Here is a 17,103-nt window from a genome sequence, read left to right as displayed (position 1 = left end):
GCCAAACAAGGAGATGAATCAACAAACAAAATAGTAATAATAGTGATAGTAATAATAATAATAATAAAAGACTTGGAAGACAAGTGCTTAGGTACAACCCCCCAAATAAAATCAGTTATTTGTATTGTCATGAATTTACACCCATTTCAAATATTCTCAAATATTTTGTATTTCACAACAGTCTTTTTAATTTTGTCATTCATTTCTCATGTTTCATTATGTTCTTTTAAATGTTCCTCTTTTATTTTTCATTATTTTATCTTTTTAAAATTGAAGTATAGTTGATTTACAATGTTAGTTTCTGGTGTACAGCCAAATGATTCAGTTACATATATATGTATATATCAGTATATATATTCTTTTTCAGATTATTTCCCATTATAGGTATTATAAGATATTGAATATAGTTCCCTTTGCTATGCAGTAGGTCCTCATTGTTTATTTCATTATTTTATTTTTTATGGCAAATTGCCTTATGGCCAATTAGTTATGTGGTGAAATGCTTGTGGCAAAGATGTTTTTGGCAAAAGTACCTAGAACCATCCATCGGGCACTCTGTTAAATAATTTCACTTGTCTTATTTAGTACACAAACCTTTGAAGTAGGTGTTCTCCTGATTTTTAGAAATGTGGAAACTGAAATTTAGAGACATTAGGTAACTTAACTGAGGTCCCAAAATCACTAAATGGCAGAATTATGCCTGGTTCTGAAGCTTGGCCCTAATAAATGTAGAACTGAAGGTGGGCAAATAGAAACACAATAATATCACACCCACAAATAAGGACCACTACTATATTAATTCTGGATTTACCACCACTCTTACCATTTTCTAATGAGTGGATATACTTTGTTTTACACAGCACAGAGATGAGAAAAGATGTGTGTAGATAGAATCTTGGTCAACTGAACACTTTGCAAAGGATGCTCGCGACTGAAATAGATTCCATTGCACATTGTTTTGTTGCAGGGAATAAATCTGTAATTTAGCTTTTTGTAAAAAAAAATGGGTGTTCATATTTTGCATTTGCTTTCAATTAAAAAGATAAATTTCACATTATTTCATGTATATGTTCTCCTTATACAAATGAAAAAAATTATAGGTAAAGTCATATGACTCCCCTCCATACTTTCCAAGTACACTTCCCAGAAGTAAATGGTGTGCATCTGTTGAGACCTTGTTCTTTTTTTGGCTTTAAGATCCTTTTATTTATCTATTTATTTATTAGTTATTTTTTTATTATCCAGATATAGGATCATTTTATACTTTAAAAAATTATTTAGAATTCCAAGGAACTTTTGTTTAAGTAGGTTGTATCTACTGATGTTTACTGTATTGGAAAATAAAACTGAAAAATTTAAAATACAAGCACACAAAATCATACATTCTATTAGCCATTAGAGCTATGATGTTATCACATATCTTGTATCTGGAAAACTCCACTGTACACTTAAAACAGAATGAGAATGGAAATAACGTTTACTGTTACTGTGAAAATAGTTTTGGCCTCTTGGACCCCTTGAAAGGTTGCGTCTTGGGACTCCAGGGATCCTCAGGTGACACTTGAGAACCACTGTTTTAAACCATTTACAGAGCTCATGAATGTGAAATGATAAAGAGGCCTTTGTGATGAAACAGGCTTTAAAGTTTCACTTTTACATTTCTTGCTTTTTTCTTTGATTTGTCTTTTTTCTTTTTTAATACATCAGGTTCTTATTAGTCATCCATTTTATACACATCAGTGTATACATGTCAATCCCAATTGCCCAGTTCATCCCACCACCACCCCTCCCCCACCACTTTCCCCCCTTGGTGTCCATATGTTTGTTCTCTACATCTGTGTCTCAACTTCTGCCCTGCAAACCAGTTCATCTGTACCATTTTTCTAGGTTCCATATATATGCGTTAACATACGATATTTGTTTTTCTGTTTCTAACTTACTTTACTCTGTATGACAGTCTCTAGATCCATCCATGTCTCAACAAATGACCCAATTTTGTTCCTTTTTATGGCTGAGTAATAGTCCATTGTATATATGCACCACATCTTCTTTATCCATTTGTCTGTCAATGGGCATTTAGGTTGCTTCCATGACCTGGCTATTGTAAATAGTGCTGCAATGAACATTGGGGTGCATGTGTCTTTTTGAATTATGGTTTTCTCTGGGTATATGCCCAGTATTGGGATTGCTGGATCATATGGTAATTCTATTTTTAGTTTTTTAAGGAACCCCCATACTGTTCTCCATAGTGGCTGTATCAGTTTACATTCCCACCAACAGTGCAAGTGGGTTCCCTTTTCTCCACACCCTCTCCAGCATTTGTTGTTTGTAGATTTTCTGATGAAGCCCATTCTAACTGGTGTGAGGTGTTACCTCATTGTAGTTTTGATTTGCATTTCTCTAACAATTAGTGATGTTGAGCAGAGCAGCTTTTCATGTGCTTCTTGTCCATCTGTATGTCTTCTTTGGAGAAATGTCTATTTAGGTCTTCTGCCCATTTTTGGATTGGGTTGTTTATTTCTTTAATATTGAGCTGTATGAACTGTTTATATATTTTGGAGATTAGTCCTTTGTCAGTTGCTTCATTTGCAAATATTTTCTCCCATTCTGAGGGTTGTCTTTTCATCTTGTTTATGGTTTCCTTTGTTGTGCAAAAGCTTTGAAGTTTCATTAGGTCCCATTTGTTTATTTTTGTTTTTATTTCCATAACTCTAGGAGGTAGATCAAAAAAGATCTTGCTGTGATGTATGTCAAAGAGTGTTCTTCCTGTGTTTTCCTCTAAGAGTTTTATAGTGTCCGGTCTTACATTTAGGTCTCTAATAGATTTTGAGTTTATTTTTGTGTATGGTGTTAGGGAGTGTTCTAATTTCGTTCTTTTACATGTAGCTGTCCAGTTTTCCCAGCACCATTTATTGAAGAGACTGTCTTTTCTCCATTGTATATCCTTGCCTCCTTTGTCATAGATTAGTTGACCATAGGTGCGTGGGTTTACCTCTGGGCTTTCTATCTTGTTCCACTGATCTATATTTCTGTTTTTGTGCCAGTACCATATTGTCTTGATTACTGTAGCTTTGTAGTATAGTCTGAAGTCAGGAAGTCTGATTCCTCCAGCTCCGTTTTTTTCCCTCAAGACTGCCTTGGCTATTCGGGGTCTTTTGTGTCTCCATACAAATTTTAAGATTTTTTTTGTTCTAGTTCTGTAAAAAGTACCATTGGTAATTTGATAGGGATTGCATTGAATCTGTAGATTGCTTTGGGTAGTATAGTCATTTTCACAATATTGATTCTTCCCATCCAAGAACATGGTATATCTCTCCACCTGTTGGTATCATCTTTAATTTCTTTCATCAGTGTCTTGTAGTTTTCATACAGGTCTTTCGTCTCCCTAGGTACATTTATTCCTAAGTATTTTATTCTTTTTGCTGAAACGGTAAAGGGGAGTGTTTCCTTAATTTCTCTTTCAGATTCCTCATCATTCGTGTATAGGAATGCAAGAGATTTCTGTGCAATAATTTTGTATCCTGCAACTTTACCAAATTCATTGATTAGCTCTAGTAGTTTTCTGGTGGTATCTTTAGGATTCTCTATGTATAGTATCATGTCATCTGCAAACAGTGACAGTTTTACTTCTTCTTTTCCAATTTGTATTCTTTTATTTCTTTTTCTTCTCTGATTGCCATGGATAGGACTTCCAAAACTATGTTGAATAATAGCGGTGAGAGTGGACATCCTTGTCTTGTTCCTGATCTTAGAGGAAATGCTTTCAGTTTTTCACCATTGAGAATGATGTTTGCTGTGGGTTTGTCGTATATGGCCTTTATTATATTGAGGTAGGTACCCTCTATGCCCACTTTCTGGAGAATTTTTATCATAAATGGGTGTTGGATTTTGTCAAGTTTTTTTTTTTTTGCATCTATTGAGATGATCATATGGTTTTTCTTCTTCAGTTTGTTAATATGGTGTAACACATTGATTGATTTGCATATATTGAAGAATCCTTGCATCCCTGGAATAAACCCCACTTGATCATGGTGTATGGTCCTTTTAATGTGTTGTTGAATTCTGTATGCTAGTATTTTGTTGAGGATTTTTGCATCTATATTCATCAGTGATATTGGTCTGTAATTTTCTTTTTTTGTAGTATCTTTTTCTGGTTTTGGTATCAGGGTGATGGTGGCCTCATAGGATGAATTTGTGAGTGTTCCTTCCTCTGGAATATTTTGGAAGAGTTTGAGAAGGATGGGTGTTAGCTCTTCTCTAAATGTTTGATAGAATTCACCTGTGAAGCCATCTGGTCCTGGACTTTTGTTTGTTGGAAGATTTTTTTTTTTTTTTTTGCGGCACGCGGGCCTCTCACTGTTGTGGCCTCTCCCGTTGCGGAGCACAGGCTCCGGACGCGCAGGCTCAGCGGCCATGGCTCACGGGCCTAGCCACTCTGTGGCATGTGGGATCTTCCCGGTCTGGGGCACGAACCCGTGTCCCCTGCATTGGCAGGCGGACTCTCAACCACTGTGCCACCAGGGAAGCCCTGTTGGAAGATTTTTAATCACAGTTTCAATTTCATTCCTTGTGATTGGTCTGTTCATATTTTCTATTTCTTGGTTCAGTCTTGGAAGGTTATACCTTTCTAAGAATTTGTCCATTTCTTCCAGGTTGTCCATTTTATTGGCATAGAGTTGCTTGTAGTAGTCTCTTAGGATGCTTTGTATTTCTGTGGTGTCTGTTGTAACTTCTCCTTTTTCATTTCTCATTTTATTGATTTGAGTCCTCTCCCTCTTTTCCTTGATGAGTCTGGCTAATGGTTTTTCAATTTTGTTTATCTTCTCAAAGAACCGGCTTTAGTTTTATCGATCTTTGCTACTGTTTTCTTTGTTTCTATTTAATTTATTTCTGCTCTGATCTTTATGATTTCTTTCCTTCTGCTAACTTTGGGTTTTGTTTGTTCTTCTTTCTCTAGTTCCTTTTGGTGTAAGGTTAGATTATTATTATTATTATTATTATTATTATTATTATTATTATTATTATTATCTTTTGGTACACGAGCCTCTCACTGTTGTGGCCTCTCCTGTTGCAGAGCACAGGCTCCGGACGCACAGGCTCTGTGGCCATGGCTCATGGGCCCAGCCGCTCCGCGGCATGTGGGATCTTCCCGGACCGGGGTACGAACCCATGTCCCCTGCATTGGCAGGCGGATTCTCAACCACTGCCCCACCAGGGAAGCCTAAGGTTAGAGTATTGAGATTTTTCTTGTTTCTTGAGGTAGGCTTGTATAGCTATAAACTACACTCTTAGGACTGCTTTTGCTACATCCCATAGGTTTTGGATTGTCGTGTTTTCATTGTCATTTGTCTCCAGGTATTTTTTTATTTCCTCTTTGATTTCTTCAGTGATCTCTTGGTTATTTAGTAACGTAGTGTTTAGCCTCCATGTGTTTGTGTTTTTTATGTTTTTTCCCCCTGTAATTCTTTTCTAATCTCATAGTGTTTTGGTCAGAAAAGATGCTTGATATGATTTCAATTTTCTTAAATTTACTGAGGCTTGATTTGTGACCCAAGATGTGATCTATCCTGGAGAATGTTCCGTGCACACTTGAGAAGAAAGTGTAATCTGCTGTTTTTGGATGGAATGTCCTATAAATATCAATTAAATCTCTCTGGTCTATTGTGTCATTTAAAGCTTCTGTTTCCTTATTTATTTTAATTTTGGATGATCTGTCCATTGGTGTGAGGTGTTAAAATCCCCCACTATTATTGTGTTACTATTTCCTTTTTCATAGCTGTTAGCAGTTGCCTTATGTATTGAGGTGCTCCTATGTTGGATGCATATACATTTATAATTGTTATATCTTCTTCTTGGATTGATCCCTTGATCACTATGTAGTGTCCTTCCTTGTCTCTTTTAACTTTCCTAATTGAAAGTCTATTATATCTGATATGAGCATTGCGATACCAGCTTTCTTTTGCTTTCCATTTGCATGGAATATCTTTTTCCATCCCCTCACTTTCAGTCTGTATATGTCCCTAGGTCTGAAGTGGGTCTCTTGTAGACAGCATATATATAGGTCTAGTCTTTCCTATATTTGTATCGTTGGATCTGCTGGTTTTCTTCAGTTTTACTATGGTGTATATATGGGTGGGTTTTCCATTTAACTGCATTTTGTTTGGCTTCCTGAATCTGAGAAATGCTGTCTTTCAACAATTCAGGAGGGCTTCCCTGGTGGCGCAGTGGTTGAGAGTCCGCTTGCCGATGCAGGGGACACGGGTTCGTGCCCCGGTCCAGGAGGATCCCACGTGCCGCGGAGCGGCTGGGCCCGTGAGCCATGGCCGCTGAGCCTGCGCGTCCGGAGCCTGTGCTCCGCAACGGGAGAGGCCACAACAGTGAGAGGCCCGCATACCGGAAAAAACAATAACCAAAAAAACCAAAACAACAATTCAGGAAAATTTCTCAGTCATTTTCTCTTCAACTATTGCCTTCTCACTTTCTTTCTAATACTTCCATGTAGAATTCAGATTAGTTGTGTTTTAGTCATGTTGCCCCATGTGTCTCTTTCTTCACATTTTTCATATCTTTGTCTCTTTGTCTGCATTCTGAGTAATTTCTTCAGATCTCTCTTCCAGTTCATCAATTCTCCTGTATCTTACCTGTGGTTTAAACCATTCATTCTATTTTTAAAATAATTATACTTTTCATTTATAGAACTTTTGGGGTTCTTTCCCAAATCTCCCTGATCAATTTTGATAGTTTCTTGTTCCTCTTCATAGTTTCAATGCCTTTTTTCTAAAATCATATTTTGCATCCAAAGTTTCCATATCTGTGTTCTTCGTGGCTCTCTTTTAGCACTGCATTGTTTCCATCAATCCTCATTCTTGTTCCCTTGTGTGCATTCAATGATTTTTGACCAGGGGTTCATGTTTCTTGGAAAATTACCCAAGGGATTTTTCTTTGAGATCTGAGTTGAAAGTATGTTCAATCCGGAGGGATTTGTGTTTTCTTCTGCCAGGTGCCTGGGAACACTATCCACCTGAGGTCATTTTAAACAAAATTTTCATCTCAGAGTATTTCACATCACAAGAGTAGTTTGAAGTCAGGCTTGTGATGCTTACATCTTGACTGGTTCCTCTGTGAGTTCCTCTTCTGCCCCCTTACTCACTTACTGAGAATGTCACACTGTGTGTGTCTAGGTTTGGGGGACATCCAATCCAATCGCCCTCTCCCACCCTCACCCCCTGGTATTAGTTTGCTAGAGCTGCCATAACAACTACCACAGACTGGGTGGCTTAAATGGCAGAAATTCATTCTCTCACAATTCTGGAGTCTAAAAGTCTGAAATCAAGGCATTCCAGGGTTGGTTCCTTCTGAGGGCTGTGATGGAGAATCTGTTCCATGCTTCTCCCCTAACTTCCGGTGGTTTGCTAGCAATCTTTGGTTTTGCTTGGCTTGTAGGGGCGTCTACCGGATCTCTGCCTTCATCTTCATATGGTGTTCTCCCTTGCGTGCATGCCTATGTCCAAGTTTCTCCTTTTTATAAGGACACTAGTCATATTGGAGTAGGGCTCACCCTAATGACCTCATCTTAAAACTTACCTACACAACATTGTAAATCAACTATACTTCAATAAAAAAGTAAATTAAAAAAAATAAATGCACACAAAAAAGAACAGAAAGCTTTCAGCATTTAAACACATAATAAAATATTTAACAGGCAAAAAAAAAAAATTTTACTAATTACATCTGCAATGACCCTATTCCCAGAAAAGTTTACATTCTGGTGTACTAGGGGTTAGGACTGCAATATATGAATTTGGGCGGGGCGGGGGGACACAAAACCGTAACTCCCCTCTTTTGCTCCAGTCTTTGCTTCCAGTGCACATGTGCATGGCCCATTAAAATGGACTTTCCAGGTGACCAGGGACTAGCAGATACCCAGGGGTAAATGCCAACCCAAATTCCTACTTGCCTCTCTGGATCTGTCATTTTTGACCTCCAAATAATTCTCTTAGTTTCCCACCAGGTCAACCAGGCATTTAAAAACATGTTTTAACGTTTTTATCCATCATGTTAAGGTCCACAAAAGGAGTGTTTTGTCGGAATATCTACTCCAAAATATTCCTGGAAATGGGAACTCCTTTTGGTGGAAGATGAATGCAGAAGTTCTACATGACTTCCCCTTGGAAAGAAGTAAAAATTTCAAATGATTGGTTTAACGTAATCAACATTTTTGAATATATCTCCCCAATACTCCTCATCTTAAAATGGCACAAGATAGGAAAGCCATGAAAACTAAACAAAATGTAATTTTGGCAGGAATTCTATGTTTAGAAAAAGAAAATATTTAGCAGTGCTGTCCCTCCTGCCTGAACTGGTAAGATGCTGATATAAATTTGGAACTATCCAAATTAGTTCTCTTTGCTCTGACATATTTAAAAAGTTCGAAGTCACCCTCCAATAACTTTTAAAAAATTAATTAATTCATTCATCTTGGCTGCATTGGGTCTTCGTTGCTGCACGTGGGCTTTCTCTGGTTGCGGCAATTGGGGCTACTCTTCATTGTGGTGTGTGGGCTTCTCATTGCTGTGGCTTCTCTTGTTGCAGAGCACGGGCTCTAGATGAGTGGGCTCGGTAGTTGTGGCTCGCGGGCTCTAGAGCACAGGCTCAGTAGTTGTGGCACATGGGCTTAGCTGCTCCGTCGCATGTGGGATCTTCCTGGACCAGGGCTCGAACCCCTGTCCCCTGCTTTGGGCAGGCGTATTCTTAACCACTGCACCACCTGAGAAATGCGCAAACTCTCCAATAACTTTTTATCCCACCAGCAAACTGCAGGGCTACAGAATGAAGACTATATGTACCCACACATCAGATCTGACTACAACAATAAACTTTATTTAAGTAGTTTGGTGCTTATAAAGCTTTGATGCATGTGCCAATTTTCCAAGTGGTATATATTTGAGAGTAGATTTGTGTTTGCTCCTGCCAGGACATAGTTTCACAATAACTCTGTTCTTTTAAAAAAAAAAAATTGATTTGTTCTTTCCCACCCACCTCTTTCACAATAGCATAGCTAAACCTTAGCTTCTTTCCCCAAACCTTCCCTCCCAACCCCACTGCCTCGCCTTCACCAGGACTGCCTTTGTCCCTGGGGACAGGCCTCTGCAGAGCTTCCTTGAAAGGACCATTTTCCTCCCACTCTGACTGCTTTTAAAAATGGGATGCATTATGAAGGATTCTTTCTCTTTTCATTCAGCTCTCTCTTCTTCGCTTCTGCTTTGGGGTAAAGTACCTTGACACACGTTAATTATTTTGGTCTGGTTACACTTCCTCTGGTCAAAGAGAAGACTGATATGGAAAGGAGACACCCATGTATTATTTCTATCTTTAGTCGACAGCAGAGGTTCTGAAAACGTGACTCATAGAAGTTGTTAGAAATGCAAATATTCTGGTCCTACCACAGACCTACTGAATCACAAGATCTGGGTGTGGGGTGAAGCAATCTGTTTCAACAAGCCCTCCAGCTGATTCTGATTCCCACTCAAGTTTGACAGCCACTGGGCTAATATCTCCCTTTCCTACTTTCCTTCTCTTACTAGGTGCATACTCAGTCCCTCTCAGTTGCCCCTGTAGGTGCTGACAAGTACTGGAGTCTCTTACAAACGCTGGGACTGGGGAAAGCAGATTCCCAGAGAGCAAGCGTGCAAACACGTAAGTTGTAGAATTTAACCACCTCCCTTGTAAGATTAGAGCCTTTGAATGGGAAGAAAAGCAAGTATGAGAGCAAGCAGCCACTCGCTGCTCAATGCCGCAGCCAGAGAAAGTAAGATAGCTCCAGACCCCTTTTCAGAATCCATCTCGCTAATCCTGGGGCAGAAGGTGAGATGCTGGATGACTGTTGTCCATCTCTGACCTGAGGAAGAGTTTTGGGGGGTCTTCTAATTGGGTTTGAGGCTTTGCTAATTTTCACTGGCAGAGAATTTGTCTGTTGAGCGTTTTTTTTTTTTTTTTAATCATATCAGATTGTTTGACTGCCCATTACGAAAAACTAACAAATATCAGTAATTCCAATGGTTAAAAGAGATGGCAGTTCACGTTTCCCTTGCACATGAGGCCAGAGGTGGGCTGCCAAGGATTAGTGTAATGGCTCCGTGATCATCAGGGACCCTGGCTCCATTTTCTTTCTGCTTTACCCTCCTTCATGGTCCAATTCACAGTACAAAATGGCTGCTTAACTCCTCAACATTGCATCTAAATCCCAGCCAGCAGGAAGGAGGAAAAGAGACTGTCTCCCTCCTTTAAGGACACCTTCTGGAAGTTAAACATAAAAGTTTGCTTATATTCATTGACTGGTACCTTGTCACATGACATCTCTAGTTGCCAGGGAGGCCGGGAAAGGTAGTCTTGATTTTGGATGGTCACAAGCCCCAGCTGAAAGCCAGGAGTCTCATTACTAAGGGAGAAGGTGAAGGACAGTGAGCAGTCTCTGCCTCACGGGCCCAATTTTAAGGGCTGCACGTCACACCTCTATCACTCCTGGCTTCCCAGGTATATCCCAGAGTCTCCTCCCTGAGTTTTTTGGGCCAGTTCTGCTGACAGACTTACCTCTCTGTCTTTCTCACTTCTAATTAGATTTACCAACCGCAAGGAATCATGTGGGTCTTTTGGGGTGGTGAGGAAGTTCAAAATTGGCTTATTAATTCTTTACATTATTCCACGCAACTCACTTTGGAGCCTTCTCTGAGGCTGCGAGAGTCGTTTTCTGATTCTCCGGAAAAGGGCGCACTGTTACGGTTCCTTCTGTCGGCATGGAAGCAAAGCGGTCTCTGCTGGGTCATAGATGTGATCATGAATTTGGCATGGGTTCCAAACACCATCAAGTGTATTCTAGGAAATGGGGGCAGATCTGCTCCAAAGCTCCCACCTTCGTGCTTTACGTCCCCAAACAACTCTTCAGGTTGAGGCCTTGTGGACTTTCACGTAGACTAGCATCATCACTCTGTCCCCGAGGCTGTCCATCCTTAAAATGCTGCTGGGGTATATACTAACCACGACTAAAGCCACTTCCCTGGACCATTAGGTCTCATAAATATTATGTCTCTCAAATCTCTCAAATTTCTGATGGCAGTTCGCGCATGTGAGAGGTTCTAGATACGGCTGAACTGTCGTCACGACCATGTGGACCCATTGTTTAATGATCACTCAGACCTCGGGGAACGTGTACATTAAGGAATCAGGACTACTCAGCCTAAGTCATCCTGCAGCAACCAACGACTCCAAGAGAAATACAGTGTAAAGTATTTCAGGCAACAAGGGAAATTATTAGCTCACTTAACTGAAAAATGCTGGGGTAGGTCTTTCTTTGGGCATTTTCCAGGTCTTCATGTTGTTTGGGTCTCTCTCTCTCTCTGGGCTCTGCACTCCTCTATGTTGGCTTCATTCTCAGGTGGGCTTTCTCCATATTGCAGAGAAGATAATTTGCTGCCATAAATGGTAGCTCTTTGGGGTCCTCAGTAGTATTTAAAAATATAAAATGGTGCTGAGATGAAAAAAGGTTTGAGGACTGCTGGGAAACATATTTACTAATGAATCACTAACAACCGAAAGTCTCATCCATCCATCGAATTAATCACTATTCCCCTACTGCGTTCTAGGCACTGCCTGGTAGCAGGGATTATATGTGTGGGGTCAGCCATACCCCAGCCATATCAATGGGTTCTCCAAAGGAAAGACAGATTTTGTTATGAGAAAGAGGAAGAATTGCTGGGTAACCATCAACAGCAGAGTCCACCATGGCAGGTGCTGTATTTGTTTACAGAAAATCAAAGTTTCCGATTCATTTAGAATTAGAATTTACTAAATTGGCCAATTAGACAGGAAAAAAAAGGAAAATCTTTGGAATCTTTTCCCATGAGACCCAGAGTCCCACTCTACCCATGTCCTTTTGTCCGGGGCCAAAGGTAGTGGAGAGAAGCTGGGACAAATTTGTGGGGTCTGGTGGTGTGGAAAGAAGCCTGAAACAAATTCCCTGTAAAGACTTTTGGGCTTATTGAGGCTTGAAAAATTCTTTTCATTAGGGACCAAACCTAGTCCTAGAGTTTTTGCTTCTGGCCATGGGGATGGTCAAGAAACGACTGACAAATCCCCAAATAAATAAATAAATGAGTCCACTGGAAATTTTTAGAGGAAAAACAGTGCCCAGAAGTGGCAGTGAAGGGTGTACAACTCCGCTTCTTCCATAGATATTGGGCTCATTATGTCAGGAAGAAAAACAAAGAATAAAACACAGAGAGATGGGATTTCTTTTCACGCCAAGTGTATGGCTCTGATTTCGCCAGGACAGAGCCAATTCTGTAAAGTGGGGACCCTTCTAGAAAGGCGGCTCAGAGCTTCCCCTCAAGTGACAGACACCTGCAGCTCAGGTGGGCACTGGACTGTGATCTCTGCCTTAGGCTAGATAATGCTTCCATTGGATAACCAGCAAATGCTTTTTTTTAAGCTATTAAATCTTCACGCAATTTTGAAAGACGTTTTATTACAGACACTTTTTATTTTCAAACATACAAAAATAGAGGGAATATTATAATGAACACCTATGTACCCACCACTCAGCTTTCACAATTATCAACCCATGGACAAGCTTCTTTTATCTATAGTCTCTCCACCCCATGGGATTATTTACAGCTATCATATAACAGACATCATAATATTTTAAGAAATTTTTTAAAAAAGATTTTAAAAACCATGAAACATACATTAAATATTTTAATGGTGTCACTGACTGACCTCCACAAATTCACAATGGAGAATTGGATAAACCTGGCCAGAAAATAATTCTTTTCTCTTTCCCACCCCGCCATCCACCTTCCCCCAAAGTGAGTCAACTCGGACAAGAATAATTACGGAGCTATTTGGACATCCCTGACGCCAACAGCATAATCTCAACTATGGGCCCGAGGTCCAAGAATTGAGAATCTTTGCAGGCAAATCCACACGTGCATGTGTTTCTCCCTCCCGTTTTGGAACCTAATGACCTTAACATTGGGTTTGCCACGCACATCTTCCATTTTTCACTTCCCCCGGCATTCGAAAGAAGTCCCTGCCTATGTCTGGATTTCCTCACATGCATCCCCTGGGCAACGTTAGTTGTGAGATACCAGAATGGTTAAGCACAGACCTCTCTCTTCAGCAGGGCCCAGAGTTCTGGTGGACGGTGCTAACGGCGATAAGATGCCGCATCTCACGAAGATGAAGGAACGTGTCTACTTTTTCAGATCTACAGTTTCTCCGGCACTTGCTTTGGACGGTGACGGGACACATGCATACTTAAAAGATAAAAACAGGTGATCTCCATGCCTAATCACAGTACCTGAAGTAGCACCCCAAGGAAGCAGCTATTAAGTGAACTTGAAAGTACTGATTAAAAAATGCATCTCATCTGTAACTGGTTTGTTGAAAAGTCTAAATTTATTAGGGGTAGAAAGTGTTTTTTAACTTTTGTTGAATCCCCTCCGCCACCCCCCCCCCTTTTATTGGTTGTGGCTCTTTTCACAAAATCTTGACCAAATTCTAACTTTCTCATCAGCTTTAGGGGTTAAGACCAAGCCCTGTTCATTTAAAACACTTTAAACTTGAACTTGACTTAAAGCTTGCCTCTTTCCTCCTCCCCAACTCCAGTGGAGGCCAGGACTGTGGGCCCGGCGTCTTAGAGGGGAACAGGGGTCTGGTTCTGAGGTTCCTCCACACCCTGTCTCCACTAATTCAACGTCCTGATGGGGCTTCAGTATGTATCCACACAGACCGGTGATTTCATTCACTAGACTTCACCACCCCATAAAGACAGGGACCAGAGCTGGTCTTGATATCGATTATATATCCAGTGCTCACCACGGTGCATGGCACACAGAGGGCAGTCGATGCATTATCTGTTGAATAGTTGAATGCATGGACGTAACTTGGGGCCACTCGTGACTGTATCCTTAACAACTAGTTGCTACCTGCTAACATTTTCTGAACTCTTAATGTGTGTGCATCAAATACTGTTCTAGGTTCCCCGGAAGCTCTGAAGATGGTCAATTCCTGTCCTCAAAAAGTTTATGATGAAGGGTAGGAAACATTGGCATGACTGCCTACTAATGGTGCCTCCAGCTTCCATCTGGGAGAAAGCAAGGACCCGGTGTTCCAAGACAGCAAGGAGTGGGAGGTGGAGAAGCCCCCGGCACAACTCTGACCCGGATACAGCCCTGATCCGAATTGTTGCAAGTGAGGCTGAACTCATTCCTTCCTGTCCCCCTAGTGTGACACGGGGGTCACCCAGCTAGCAGTGGAAGTGACTCAGAAGCCTTCCGATTCACAATGATGTGTAAGTGGAGAGAACATTCATTGAACTGGAAGAAGGTGCGTCTGAGGTAACAAAGCTCTTGGGTTGCTGTCTTGGGTTCTCTTATAATCCTCCCTCTTTCCCTGGAACTAGCTATACTGGAGTTTAGCTCTGAGATTACTTCTGCTTTTCCCTCCTCATTATATATCACCAATTCCCTCAAAATTTGATTTCTGTTTGGGTCTTAATATAGAGTCAGGGAACTAACTTTTCCATGTACCTGCTGGTTTATGGATAAACCAGCTCTTGAAAGTGGTAACCCGAGTGGAAGGTCCCTAAGAAGGGAAGATAGTGGTGAGAATTTCAGACTTGAGGCAGACGCATGGCAGGGGGCAGGGACAGGGGCGGGGGGAGTGGGGAGGCTTGGTATTTGGGGTTGTCAGTTGCAGCTTCCCCATTCCCCCAGAGGGTGGGCCTTCACTCCTCTGAGGTCCCCGCCATGCAGCCAGGATCCACCTTCACCCCTTAGCCCTGAGGCAACCCAGGGCAACTCTCCCCTGAGAATAGTAACCAGATTCTCTGGTCTCACTGGAGACTTTGGGAATCAAGCAAAAGGCAAGAGTGAGACTGAGCTGCCCGAGGGAGGGATGCCCATGTACGTCTCTGCAAAGTGGGTGTCGGGAAGGAGCATAGCTGCAGCCCTTCAGTCCCATCTGACCATGGACAGGCCACCAAGTGGAACTCCAAGTCCAGTAATCAGAGAACCAAGCAGAGGAAGACCCAGGTGCAACAAAGTGAGTGTTGATAACTCAACAGAGCCTTGCTCAGGAGAAAGTGCTCTCTTACGCTGACCATGGATTGGATCCTTGGCAGAAGGCCGCCCCCTATAGCTGAGAAAGCCAATTCCCTGGGGCCACTTTCATTTATCTGGAACACCCAAAGCAAATCCTGTCAATCCCAAGACTCTCATCCCACACGGTGTGAATATTTATATATAAAGCGTGTGTCAATCTGGCCGGTGGCATGGACAGCAGCAGCCAACAGCGCAGAGAATAAGCCTGGAAAGAAAAATGTGCTTGGCGGCTGGCTGTCCTTGGAAGGCTCTGCGAAGGGATCTCTGTTTGAAATGTTTTCCAGCTGTGATTTCTTTTCTGAACAATCTGAGCCTAATTCCATTTGTGGCACCTTTCTCCTCTCCAGATTTTTGTCAGAAGGCAAATTACGCGCATATGGCTCTCTACGATCCTATAGATGGTTTCGCTGGTTTGGGCTGAGACTTTTACTGAATTGTAAATAAATGATCCTGTTGGTACAGGGGAGGCGTATTCTACATGACACGGTCTTTCAATTACACAGCGTGATGGCAGACTCGGAAGATGCTGTGCATTATCTCCGGAATTCTGGGGGTAAGAAGGTCAACAACTGTCTCCGAGCTGACTCAGGGCAGATCCACGTTAATTACTGTGTTCCTGGGGGAGCTGGGGGGGAGACAAAGCAGAGAAGCGCCAAGAACACCCATGGGTTACAGTTAAAAAGTCAAACCAAACCAATGAAGCTTGACTTCGGAAACAGTTCCTTCTATATCATAAAAACTATTTCTAAAACAAAACATGACTCCATAGATACACCAACAACACTTGACTTTGGAAACAGTTCCATCCTTATATATTATAAAAACTGTTTGTAAAACAAAACATGACTCCATAGATACAGCTTTCCTTCTGGCTTAATCATTTCCCCACCCAGCTTCCACTCCCAGTGCGGTTGGCAGTGAGGTTAGAGACAGAAGGGGATAAAAAGCCACAGAAAAGAGACTGAAGAAGTTGGAATTGAAAACATAAGTTGTCACCTTGCCAGAAACGGACGAGAATCTGGAGCCCCTGACTTGCCTGGGGATGCTGGTGAAGACACCACGCCACGTGGGCCCAGGAGGTGAATCCAGCTCAGCTGAGTCGACCGGCTGCATGGACTTCATTTCTGTCCTCCCATCTCAGGGAACCAGCCTCCCCGGTAACAGCAACCTGCACAAAGCTTGTGTCTGCCACCCTCCTGTTAACGCACAGCCGGCTTTCAACTTGATTCCTCATAAAACGGGAACCGCGAGGTAAGTTTTATTCGACGGTATCTTAGGATGTGCCGTTTCCCAAGGAAGCCATGTTTTCTTTAACACAGTATAGCAGGCACAGGGATTATTACATTATTGAGATATAATCGCCATATGTGCACTCCTGACTCTTTGTCAGAGTCCTAAATTAATCGGATTCTCTCCTGCTCCCATCTAAAGCTCAGAGCAGATACTCCTGTGTTGCAGATGGGTCTTTGCCAGCTGCAGGGGCGACATCACCTGGGAGCTTGTTAGAATGCAAATCTCAGACCCCACCCTTGCCATAACCACTGGATCAGAATCTTCACTTTTGTGAAGTCCCCCTGCTGATCCGTATGCACAATAAAGTTTGAGAAGCAAGTGTTCTAAGCAAGTGGTTTTCAAGCTGTGGGCTGCCACTCGTTAGTAAGTCATGAAATCAGTTCAGTGCTTGCGACCAGGATTTTAAAAAAAAATGCAATTATACAGAGAACACATGAGTGCATCATATGTAGTAGGGGTAAATCTTGTGAAATTTGTTTCAATTATTGTTAAGTGTTGGGTCAGTGTGTAAAATGTGTTTTTCCAGTGGGTCAATGTCAAAACATTTGAAAGCTGATTTTTTTTTTTTTAAATTTTTTAAAATTTATTTTTGGCTGCGTTGGGTCTTCGTTGCTGCGCGCGGGCTTTCTCTAGTTGCGGCGAACAGGGTCTA

At 41.5% G+C, this 17,103-nt stretch overlaps 1 long non-coding RNA gene across 2 annotated transcripts in view; it reads left to right on the top strand.

The window, feature by feature from the left end:
- The window catches only part of LOC131742753 (uncharacterized), a 73,260-nt gene that overhangs the window by 40,288 nt on the left and 15,869 nt on the right, over positions 1 to 17,103 (top strand). For both annotated transcript variants that reach the window (XR_010836855.1, XR_009331544.2), the window contains exons 2-4: positions 9,585 to 9,696; positions 13,178 to 13,328; positions 14,034 to 16,409. This is a non-coding gene — a long non-coding RNA (uncharacterized lncRNA). The remainder of the gene's footprint in view (positions 1 to 9,584; positions 9,697 to 13,177; positions 13,329 to 14,033; positions 16,410 to 17,103) is intronic.

Source organism: Kogia breviceps, chromosome 15 (assembly GCF_026419965.1).
Source record: "Kogia breviceps isolate mKogBre1 chromosome 15, mKogBre1 haplotype 1, whole genome shotgun sequence".
Classification (NCBI taxonomy): Eukaryota; Metazoa; Chordata; class Mammalia; order Artiodactyla; family Physeteridae; genus Kogia; species Kogia breviceps.
This window is presented reverse-complemented; position numbering and strand designations above follow the sequence as displayed.